General features: G+C 45.3%; 1 long non-coding RNA gene across 1 annotated transcript in view; it reads left to right on the top strand.

Annotated features, from left to right (window-relative positions):
• The window catches only part of LOC122935671, a 365,107-nt gene that overhangs the window by 249,822 nt on the left and 102,471 nt on the right, over positions 1 to 12,814 (top strand). Inside the window, exon 3 of the long non-coding RNA XR_006388813.1 lies at positions 6,148 to 6,236. This is a non-coding gene — a long non-coding RNA (uncharacterized LOC122935671). The remainder of the gene's footprint in view (positions 1 to 6,147; positions 6,237 to 12,814) is intronic.

The following is a 12,814-nucleotide window of genomic DNA, read 5'->3' as shown; positions in this document are numbered from 1 at the left end:
CCCCCAGCAGTCCACACGCTCTACTTAAGGTTCAGCGTACTTCTTTTTCATTTCCATTACCCTAGTGGCAGGGTGGCTCCTGCCCAAGGCGTTAGGACGAATCTTGGCTGCACCAACCATCTCTTATCTACACTCGATCTCCATTGCAGTTGCATCCAATTGATGCAACCGCAATAGGTGAGCAAACCATTTCTTTTATTAGAAATTTGTTTTATTGAACTTATTTACCCTATGAGCGCCTTCTCTATCCCATTGGCCATTATCTGCTTTAACACTCTAGATCAAGGATCAGCAACCTTCGGCACTCCAACTGCTGTGAAACTACAACTCCCAGCATGCACTCTTAATCGTCTGTTCTTTTAACACCTATGGAAGTGAAAGGAGGATTCTGGGAGTTGTAGTTTCCGAACAGCTGGAGTGCCGGAGGTTGCTGACCCCTACTCTAGTTGAATTTTTGAAAATGAAGAAGGCCTACAGTGTCACTGTAGTGCCAAAATGTAGCAATTGAACCTTGACCCTAGGGCCTCAGGAAGTCCATTGGCTCCTCTGAAAATAGGAGGACAATGGTATTGTAACGGACACAAGGTCTATGGGGAATCTTGTTGCAAATGTTGCATTCAATTCAGAAGCTTCAAGTTACGCTTCTAACCACTTTTGTCTCAAGGGCCTACAGGCTCCCTTGCCAGACAACATGAAGTCACAATCAGTAGTGCTTAGGTGATGAGACCTAATACAGTGTGTGCTATAGTGCTTCATGCAAGGTTGCTCCTCATCAGTTGGCAGTCCTTGTTCTCCCGTTAGTGTGATTGGACATTTTTCAGCACTGTGGAATATGTAGTGGCCATATTTGGAACGGGTAATAAAATGTTATCAAAGGGGCAGACAGTGATGTTGAGCGAGAGCCAAGATCTAAGCAAGTTAGGTCCCACAACGTCCTACAGTCAACATATCTCATCTGTTCTGTCATGCAAAATATTGTTGTGTGGATCAAGAGCAAGGGGCTATTGCAAATTACTTTAAGGCATTACGAAACAGGGGTCAATGACTGCTCTGACCGAGAGCAATAGGTGAGATCACATTTTCCATTTGTAAAATGGTGTCAACAAGATACCACCCAAGAACTTGTGTGTCCGAGCCCTCGTTCCAGAAGAAAGCGTTGCCTTCCTTTTTTTCTTCTTGGTTTTTCTATCGAGATGCCTCGGTTTCACAACTCGCTTTTGGCAGCTGATTCATGCAGCTTACGGCTTCTGACAGGACGCCAGTAGATTTTATGGGTGTCCATTTTCAAACAGATTCTGAACGGCTCTGAAAGTGTGTCCCTCATCAGCACTTTCACTCCTGCAGTATGTTCATTAGCGCTTATTCCAGGCTCACATTGATGTTGCATTTTCTTTCCTTTAATGTGTTTTTTCTTTCCTTAATTCCTAACAATTTATTTTATGGTAAGATTAACCAGATGACAAAACAACGTGGTCTTAAGAGGCAGGAAATGCTCAACCCCATATGCAGTTGTGCATCGATACCCGGGGGTGCAAATCCTACACATGTGGTCCGTTGCTATTGGCGATCCCCAGCAAAAAATCTTGCAATGGAGGATGCCCGCAGCGGACCACACGTGCCACAAAAACATCCTACAGATGTGTGGATGTAATAGACTCTATGAAATAAACATTTACAAGAATCTGACTAAACCCTCACACTGATGTTAAAATGAGACTTTAGCCAGTATAAACTTATATTAAGGACATTCTGGAGCCCACGCACCCCGTCAAGGTATCTCAAGTGGCACGGGACCTAACGCTAACCTACCTGTGCCGTATGGGCAGTACCAGAGGCCAGTGGGCGAATTACGGGAGCGTAAGGTCTGACTCACAGCAAACAGCTCCCAGTTACCTCCAGTGTGAAACCACACATACAATGGGGGGAGGGAGGAGGCTGTGAGTCCCACCCAAGGCTGACTAATATGACGCAGGCCTCACAGGTGCACCTAAATGTTTCCTAAATATTAACCAGTCTTTCCAAATAGGTTCATATTTTGAGACCAGACAACAAGTATCTGGCACATGGGAAAACCCAACTTCCCGTCACACGCTCACTGCAGATGTATAGTTTGAAAGTTTACAAAAAAAAATGGAAAACCTTTCAATGGTGAGTCCAAAGGATTACCTGTTTACTCTTATGGTGGATGCGATTAGTGTATTGTAGGGACCTACAGGATATAGTAGTGCCATACAGTTCCAACATTGTGATGTTCATGTTATAACACTACTACGTAGTGTCACTATACTGTACCGGTGCCTTTATAGGAGAGCCAGAGGAGTAGATAGTGGTTCAACATAAGGGGGGATCAAAACACATTTGAGGCCTCAATGGGTCCCCAGTTGAGATTTATGGAGCTGAGATTTCTAACCAAAACCTCACCATAGACTCCAGTGAACTCCAGACAGCCCCTAATGCTAAGTAGGGGTCATTGCTGCTCAAACATGTTTGTATGGCCAGTGCAGATGACCTAATGATAGTGATCACATAGGGTACTAACATGTAAGTGAGCACAGGACCGCTGCACTGGGGCTCAGTAAAGACACGCAGTCCCAAATTGATAGTACTGTATTGTCAAAGCATTCTTGGTACCACATAGAGACAATACACCAGTGCAGGGGCGTAGCAAAAGACTCCAGGGCCCTGGTGCAAGGGTTCAGCTAGGGCCCCCCTTCCCTAAGTGCTTTGTGCCCAAGGGCAAGGGTGCACCTAGCCTTCGTGCTGCCTGAGGCAAAAACTGAACCAGCACCCGCCACCAATGCCAAATTCTAGACCTAACGCCCTCCAGCCAGAGCTGTAACTTGACCAGCTTGCACTTTCTATAATACCGATGTCTTCTAGTGCGGGTCTTTGGGCCCCCTCATGTTCCTGGATCCGGTAGCGACTGCTACCTTTGCACCCCTTAAAGCTACACCCCTTTACTAGTGCCTGTATAGTAGTGCTCACAGTCCGGAGAATATACTAACGCAACGCAGCGCCATAAAAATCCAAATAATTGCGCACTAATGATATCATTATTTGTAGCCGTGCCACACAGTTGCATTATTCTGTTGGTTATGGCAAAGGTGCACAGATGGTGGCCCATGACCTCAGACCCCAACTATACATATTAGATTAAAGGGGTATACTGGTAATTCAAAGATATTCCGTATCCATAGGATAACTATTAGATCGATAGTGGTCCTACCACTGGGGCCACCACGAGAACGGGGGCCCTGTACCGCCCAGGGCCGCCCAAAATGAACAGAGTGGCAGGTCAAGCATGTGCCATAATAGTATGGATGCAGCATGAAGTAAAATCCTTTTTCTCCTGTATGTCTCCTGGACCAATGCATTTCCGCCGCATGGCAGTCTTACTCATGGCCGAGTGCAGTGCTCGCTTCAATAGAGGTAAGATCGCACACTTGACCTGACACTCCGTTCAATTTGAGAGGCCTTGCAGGATTCGGAGCCCCTGTTCTTGTGATAACTGGGGGTCCAAACAGTAGGACCCCAGCCGATCTAATAGTTATCTCCTATCCTCGTGGCTTCAAATTAATGGAATACCCCTTTAATGTTGGCCAATGTTGGCAGGATCGGCCAACCATTGGCTGACGTTTGGGGGGTGGATTGGGTTGCTCGATCCATTTTTCCTATGGGGAAATTAGCCTGGAGTCTTGCAACGGTTTGCGCCCCTCACCCCATTCAGAACACATACAGCACGCCTTCATCCAAGCCGAGTGTGCAAGCCATTTGGTCGACATCTACCTGGAGTGGACGGCCTGGCTAACATGTTAACTCCATTAGGTCTGTACTCATGTAATTTTGCACAGTGGTAACGTTCCACTTTGTTTCCTAACATTTTGATGTCCTACAATCTAATCTACGATTTTCGGCTGCAGAAACCTATTGCAAACAATGGCCTGCCAGTTGCTAAGGAATATACTGAAGCAGGAGCAGTGGAAACACAAGTGACCTAATTTTCCTTTATGTCTCAAGGCTCTTGTCCTGGTGTCTCACTGTGTTGTGTTATTGTATATTATTACAGTAGAGGATCGCTCGCCGCATAGCTTCCCCTGAGCAGTGGGACGACAAAGCGATTCGCCTTGGTGGGCCGACCTCAGAGTACGGCTCTGTAACATCTGCGGGCGAGCTTGTAGAATCACATTATTCTATGGGAATTGCATCGTGTCCATGTTTAGGTCAATTCCTTGGCCGGAAACCCAACGAATTGGACACTGACTAATTCATTACAAAGACGTAGTCACTCTGAAGTGGACTTTTGGGAGCTCCATTTTTGGCTACACCCATTGACCTCAGTTGTATTTTTCTACTCAATGGAAGTTAATACATCTGCTTTTGATTACGCTGTAAACACTGGTTATCCACTGACAGATGTAGTAGTCCTGAGTTTGTTAATGACTCAGAGTAAAGTTTGGCACTTTGCACTCATGGTGATATCACTCTCTGGATTTCCATAGGACTACAGGTAAAACCTACCACATTGTGTGTCTACTACCTCTCATAAGGATTAGTAGTAAGACATGTATACTACAGACTATAGAATGGTTACAGTTGGTTGCTCTGGATGGGATGAGGGGGCCACAATGTGATACACCACTTCCCCCTGTGGTGGCACTGCAGGGAAATGAAATACAGGCTGGTTCCAGCAGTAGGACATCTTGCCATCAACTTGCCTAACGGGGACCATCCTAACAAAAAATACCCCTTGTGCCAAGTTTAAATTTATCCCCAACTACAGCATAGGGGATATCTGTCTGATTGGTTGGGGTCCGACTGCTGGGACTCTGGATGATGCCAAGAGTCTTGAGAATTACTGCAGTAATATCATCATTACATATAATATAATGTAACAATATACAATGTGACAGCAGCAATAACACAACAATACAACAAAGTAGCAGTTGGTAGCAGAAATGAAGGTAAAAATCGCAATCCAGTGGTAGCGATGTTAGGGTCAGAAATAAACCGCAAATGTAGCTGGGGAATAAGACTGATATCAGCATAAATAGTAGCATAAATAGTTCCTCATAGAAAACCGCAATAATGCCTTTGTAAAAGTTTCCAAATCCAAGATAACTCTGGGTATGCGCAGTTCCGCTCCTGGCTCGCTGTGTTAAAGCAAAACTGGTGGGTTGCCGGTCTTTTCAATCTTTTCAATTTGACCGGACAGACCAACAGGTGCAAAACAGTAAGCACTCGTGGTGGCGTCCCACCCGCTTATAGTTCCTAATACGATATTACCTTGGTCTGGTCGCTTCACTTCTCTGAGATGCCGACTCACCGGTCTATAATCAAGCAGGTGTCAGCTGACTCTGTCTCCAGTATCATCAGCAAGTCATGTACTCGATAAGATCAGGTGAGGTATTGGCAGAGGTTTTCTTCAGGAGCTTATTCAAATCCAGAGGAGACTTTTCCAGCATGCCGGTACAAGGTTTGTCCCATACGCGTTTCGGGGGTGTGCCCCTTCCTCTTATCGAGTACATGACTTGCTGATGATACTGGAGACAGAGTGAGCTGACACCTGCTTGATTATAGACCGGTGAGTCGGCATCTCAGAGAAGTGAAGCGACCAGACCAAGGTAATATCGTATTAGGAACATATATTTATGCTGATATCAGTCTTATTCCCCAGCTACATTTGCGGTTTATTTCTGATCCGAACATCGCTACCACTGGATTGCGATTTTTACCTTCATTTCTGCTACCAACTGCTACTTTCTTGTATTGATGTGTTATTGCTGCTGTCACATTGTATATTGTTACATTATATTATATGTAATGATGATATTACTGCAGTAATTCTCAAGACGTATCAGCTATCATTTTATCATATGTTTTTATATGTCTTCATATGTAATAAATATCTCGTTTTAGTCACATATATAGAGTGCCCGGTCTATTCTCTCTATATTATTACTAGTTGCCTGTGGCTGGGTGGGCCACTTAGACCAAGAGCACCTGTTCCATCTTGTCCAGCTGAAGTGATCCACAGATAATCTACTACCATGCACAAAGCTGTTGGTGTTTGGCTGAAAATTCTGACATTTTATGGAAAACAGGTTGTTTTGTCATTTATGTTTATTTTTTGTTTGTTTCTTATGACAGGGTCTGCTGCAGCATCATTTCAACGTATAAAGGAAATGTAACATCCAAAGGACGGGCTGTGCTGACGTGCAAGAGGAAACCTTGTGTAGGTAGGGGCCAACTAAGATTAATGGGAAACTGGGAAATGAATGCTGTACAAGACCAGACTGATCGGTCTTCCAAAGAGCTCTACTGTTACAGAACCCACTGAGCCAACTAACTTGTTTGGCATAGGACTAACCCTAAGGGCATTATTCTTGCTCTTCTCCGGTATTCACCCTTTAACCCGTATACAAGGATCTGGACTTTGCTGCGGGTTAGCAAACAGGAAGCAACCTCCTGAGATAGTGCCGATTTAGTTGGCAGCTGGCTTACTGGGGCCAGAAACTCTGGTGCAAGCACCAAGAGCTCAGAATAACAAAAGAACAGACCAAAACTGAAGGTACAGTCCGAACAGTCACTTAGGCTTGAATGCTTGTTGTGAGATCCGGAATGCACACTGGAAGCGTAGATGTATGCAGACCCAGGATAAACCCAGGTAAATCGCAACATGACAAGACTATCAAAGCACCTTTGATGGTCACTAGGGAACCTAAAGCTCAGGCACCCCCTGACTGGGGATTGTGCCTTAAACACCCAAGGACCCACAGCTAGGGATCGACCGATTATCGGATTTACCGATATTATCGGCCGATATTCAGGATTTTGAACGTTATCGGTATCGGCATTTATTTTGCCGATATTCCGATAACGTCCTGGGAACACAGATCGCGCTGCTGACAGCGCTCTCCGTGTTCCCCTTAGCAGCACAGGGGAGAAGGAGCAGTGTCTCCTCCTCCTGTGCTGCTGCTGCCGCTCCAGCCAGTGTAAGGACAGGGGACAGGAGGAGGGGAGGAGCTATGGCCACTGCGCCACCAATGAAGCTTAATCTCACATTAATTCATATACAGGAGGCGGGAGCTGCAGGATCACATAGCCGGCTCCCGGCCTCTATGAGCTGTAGCTGCGATCTGCGGTAGTTAACTCCTCAGGTGCCGCGGATCGCAGCTACAGCTCATAGAGGTCGGGAGCCGGCTATGTGATCCTGCAGCCAGCTCCCGCCTCCTGTATATGAATAAACTAGAGATTAAGCTTCATTGGTGGCGCAGTGCGCCCCCCCAAGCCCCCCAGTATCAGACATTGGTGGCGCAGTGCGCCCCCCCTCCCCCCCCATATTAGGCATTGGTGGCGCAGTGCGCCTCCCCCCAAGCCCCCCAGTATTTAGCATTGGTGGCGCAGTGCGCCCCCACCCCAGTCGCAGTGCGCCCCCCACAGGATTCCCTCTCCCCTGCTCCTCCGATCGGAGCCCCAGCAGTGTAATGCTGGGGCTCCGATCGGTTACCATGGCAGCCAGGACGCTATTGAAGCCCTGGCTGTCATGATAAGCTCCATGCTGCTGTGTGCACAAAGCACAGAGCAGCAGGGACAGTGTGAGCTCCTATTCACCCTGATAGAGCTCTATCAGGGTGAATAGGACAAGGGTTCTAGTCCCTAAGGGGGCTAAAAGTTAGTTAAAAAAAAAAAAAAATAATAAAAACAAAAACACCAAAATATTAAATATAAATGAAAAAGAAAGATTTACAAAAAAAAAAAAATACACATTAACAATAAACATTAATTTTCAGCAGATTTGTGGGAATTTTAATTTTTTTTTCAAAAATGAAAATTCCCAGAATATCGGTATAAATTATCGGCTATCGGCCTGAAAGTTCACAAATTATCGGTATCGGCCCTAAAAAATCAATATCGGTCGATCCCTACCCACAGCCATTGGCTGAGGAATGGTTGGCAAGTGTGCACATTGGACCTGATGTTCGTTCTAAGGGGACAGAGACTGGAGTACTAGGCAGAAGCTTGCAGAAGACAAGGCTGGGCAACATAGCGATTAATGTGGCAGGCACAGATCGTTAACCTTACATCTACAAGGGTACAGCCACACGTAGCAGCTTTTCTGGTGGAATTTCATTATGGATTTGCTGAGGATGTCACCCTATACATTGAAACGGTTGGAACTGCCCGCCGGATCACACTGCCGCAAGTGTGAAAGTAGCCTTAATAACATGGAAGTAACATCAGTCGTTATGATCAAGGTCGTAACTGGTTGGACCTTGCATATTTTTAGTGTTAATTATTTAAAAAAATATATATATTCTTGTTCCAAGTAAGCAATACCAGTTGGAAACAACATTGACCATGACTAATTTATACTACCATCTTTAGCCTTCAAGTTATTTCGAAAGTGAGAAAGAAAATTTTTGCTTAGGCTACTTTCACACCCGCTTTTTCAATTCGGCTATCGAGATTCGTCATATCAGCTCAATAGCGGAAGAAAGCGCTTTGTCCCTATTCATTGTCAATGGAGACAAAACAACTGAACAAAATGGAATGCACCAAAATGCATTCCGTTCCGTTTGGTTGCGTCCCCATCGCAAACAGAAAAACACTCGAAGCAGCGTTTTTCTGTCTGCAATGTGGTGCGGAGGAAGACGGATCCGTCCTGACACACAATGTAAGTCAATTGGGACGGATCAGTTTTCTCTGACACTATAGAAAACGGATCCATCCACCATTGACTTTCAATGGTGTTCATGACTGATCTGTCATGGCTATAGAAGACATAATACAACCGGATCCGTTCATGACGGATGCATGCGGTTGTATTCTTGTAACGGAAGCGTAAAAACGGATCTGCAAAAACGCTAATGTGAAAGTAGCCTTACTTCCAAGCCAATATTATGTGCCATGCTAGAGAGGCTATATGACCTACTATGGGAGCCATGAATAGGAGAACCATAATCTAGGGCAGGGATGCTCAACCTGTGGCCCTCCAGCTGTTGCAAAACTACAACTCCCAGCATGCCTGGAGAGCCTACACCTATTAGCCAACAGCAGGGCATGATGGGAGTTGTGGTTTTACATCAGCTGGAGGGCCACAGGTTGAGTATCCCTGATCTAGGGGGTTTCCTCCTCTATAAGCATAAGATACATTCAACATTATCGGGAACAACACCCAAGCTTACGTGAACTTGGAATGACAGGTTGGTGGAGGCCATGTAAGACCCTTGAGGCATTTTTCTACAGGGCCTCCATCTTCTATATACAGTGCATCTACAATCTTAGAAATACAGGCATGGTAGCAAAATTTACCCGGAAGAAACTTGCAGATCAATTTTTATAGATGGTTCTCCAACCACGGTCCCTGGCAAACCTGTTTAGGGTCAACCTAGATCTAAGCAGCTAGACCAGCATATTTTATAGTAGAGATGACCAGCTGATGTCCCCCATAGCATAGCGCTACTTTTAGGTAGGAATGGGAGTAAAGGTTCTGTAGGGGGTGGAAACTTTTTAGGGGTTCCCCATTATAAATGAGGTTAGAGAATTGTGGTGTTGCTGATAGGAAGGCATTGTCAATAGTCTTGATTGATGGTTTAGCATTTTGTGGTGTTGGCACTCAGAGACATGTGGGCCATGGGTTGCCTTCTATGCATCCATCAGTGGTCCAAACACTTGGTCTACAATTGTGGTGGTCTATGGTTGATGTTGATTGGTGATCCGGCAAGAGAAGAGTCTAGAGGATGAACCATGTGAGATGTTTTTGTGTCAGTACTCTAACATAATATTCAGTTCATTGTACCTATCTTCATAAACCCCCTTTGGGAATGGACTAATTGATGGAAAACCCCAGGACATCCCCATACGGCTCTAGGTGAGATCATAAAGGTGCAGAAAATCAGCTCCACGTGAGATCCCTGTTCTCTCGGTTGAGATTTCACAAAAGGAAATTGTCAATTAAAGTCATAAAGTTTACTGAGCTCCTGTGCTCTACAGCTGCTTTTGAGATTATTAATTATCTGCAAGGGAGCGAGATTCATTTAATTAAGTTTAACAAAATCGTGCCTTTTTTTCTATGAATTTTTGACAAGGTCTGAGAAACGGTCTGAAAATCTATGAAATATATTATTAATGGAAATTAAAGGGGCTGGATGAGAGTAGAAAATCATAGAGAAGTCTTCCAGAAACAGCACCATTCTTTTCCACAGGCTGCGTCTGGTACTGCAGCTCAGCTCCATTGACTTGAATAGGACATTTGTTGGTTACATTCAGATTCTATTGGTTTGGAGAGCTGCGCCATTACTGCATGGTGACAAGACCAGACATAAATCGGGTAGATGCGAAAATTGTGATCAATTGTGATCCACTGATCGCTGCGCTTCTGAGTGCAGTTTTCTTATAAACTCATGGGCATAGTTGTAGAGGGTGCGCTCTTATGTGTGTCCTGTGTATACCTGTTTTAGTTGATGTGGTAGAAAGTGATAGATCACTGACATAGAACTGCTGCTAAATCACACTGCAGAGGTGCAGCACAACTGTCATTGTGGCACTTCTTATTCCCCCTCCCACTGGCAGCAGCATTCTCCCCCTTACCACCCCTTCCCCACCGACAGAAGCATTCTCCCCTTTACACCCCTCCCCCAAGTGGCAGCAGCATTCTCCTCTTCCTATATGTTCCCCATTAGCAGCACAATTTTCTCCTTTCCCTTCCATCTCCCATTGACAGGAGCATTTTCCCCCTTCCCCACTAACAGCAGCATTGTCCCCGTTGTTACCTCTCCCCCGCTGTCAACAGTACGTTCCATCTTCCTATCCCTTCCCCTTTAGAAGCTGCATTTTCTCCCTTCCCATCCATCTCCCACTGGCAGGAGCATTCTCCCACATCTCCATCACTGACGGCAGCGTTCTCCCCGACGGACCCCCTGCCTCGACAGCAGCTTTCAGTCCTTTACTATCCTTTCTCCTATGTCCCCTGACGTGAAAAGGCTCAATTTGCCTCATGGTTGGTGTGCCCCCGGCCCTAGATCACATCACTGACATTACATATAGGGACAAAGAGATGTGATGCAGGTCAGTGACATCATCTTCTCCCCTTGGCTTGTACAGGAGAAATTCCCTAGAGCGAGCTGTGTTTGTCTGCATTATTACTTCTCCTTTTACACTGTCACTATGGATATGCCAAGCGGATAAATCGCTGTCTGCAGCTGTTTGGATCAGAAGTTTCTCCATACAGGAGCAAATGTTAGAAATCTGGACTGGAGGCAGCACTGTGTATTGAGTCCCAACAAAAGGCGAATTGTCCCTGGCGGGGAAATGCATGGAAAGCGCCAGTAAACCGGATTCGGACAGATGTAGCAGAGCTGAATTAGTTTTTCATATCATTGTGCAATGTAATAATTATCTAGAAGTTAATGCTGTCAGTTTACCTGCAACCAGATGAAACTCTCAGGTCTACTACATCTGTCACATGCAGGAAATGTACAGAAAAAGAAGAAACACTGTGATATGCAATGTAGGTCATGTCAGCAAACGATAGCGCACCTGTCTAGCGGGAAATGCAAATGAGGACATTGGAGACATCATGAAGCAGAAAGAGTGGGAGAGATTTGTGAAAAACAACTAACTGTATGGATACCAAGTAGAGGTATCTATGTTCTCCAGCCTTTGAATTTCAGAAACCCATGGCTTGGGCAACGAGGGCAAGCAATCATGGGTGGTCCCAGCATTTGGACCCTCATCGATCAGCAAGTCGTGGTATATCCTAGTGATATTCTCTCAGTTGCTGTGACTGTAAAATCCTTTCCAGGGCTCATTCAGAAAAGTGAGGTGCTGCCCAAGTAACACTCCCCCATTATAGTCAAGGGGCCAACTCTTATGTCTGACTTTCTTCGCGGACCATCGGTCTGTCCAGAGAAAATTGCAACATGTACGGTCCGATTTATGATGCTCCTCTGAATCTAGCCTGAGAGTCCTTCAGAAGCCAAGACTGCCTTGGTTCTTGAGGGGGTTAAAGATACAAGCGTCTGATTGAAGAGGTACTTTAAGAAATTCTTTTGATTTTTCTTTTAAAATGCGCCGTACTCTGCGGGAAAGAGTCAAAAATAGTCATAGCTTTACTGCGAGCTGATACCTTCTCCTCCAAGATGCTGGAAATCAGTATGTTAGAAGAAAGCAGACCATCACTGATTTGATTTCCTCCCGTCTGTAAAGAGCAGAATTTTCTGACTTCTCGTTCAAGTAGCGCAGATTAGGAATTCTACGGAAGACCTAACATGTGGGGAAGAGAGGACAGAGGGTGAGCCGAGCGTGGTCCGGTGGAGGCTCCGCGATGTCTTTTGTCTGTATCCAATTCCACTAGGATGTCCTTTATTGTTTTCTTGAATATAATAGAGCACAAGGCTACATCCACACGAACGTATTTTGTTTCCGTGTCCGTTACATTTTTAATTTTTTTGCGTATAGGATGTAGACCCATTCATTTCAATTAGTCCGCAAAAAATGCAGCACGCCGTGTGGTATCCGCATCCATCTGTCCATTCCGTAGCCCCGCATGTCCTATTCTCGTCCGTTTTGCAGATAACGCTAGGCATCGTTACTATGGATCCACAACAAAAAAAACAGATGCCATACAGACACATACGGTCATGTGAATTGCGCCCTAGTGAAAGTACCACCATTACTTTTACCCCCCCCCCCCCCAAATATTTTCAGGGAATGTGCCGATTTCAAAGTAAGGCTACTGCCATGTAGGGTTGGTGTCCCGAAAACATAACCGTACCTTTCATGTGAAAATCCAGTCCTCTAATCCTGAGAAATG

This window comes from Bufo gargarizans, chromosome 4, assembly GCF_014858855.1.
Source record: "Bufo gargarizans isolate SCDJY-AF-19 chromosome 4, ASM1485885v1, whole genome shotgun sequence".
NCBI classification, from domain to species: domain Eukaryota; kingdom Metazoa; phylum Chordata; class Amphibia; order Anura; family Bufonidae; genus Bufo; species Bufo gargarizans.
This window is presented reverse-complemented; position numbering and strand designations above follow the sequence as displayed.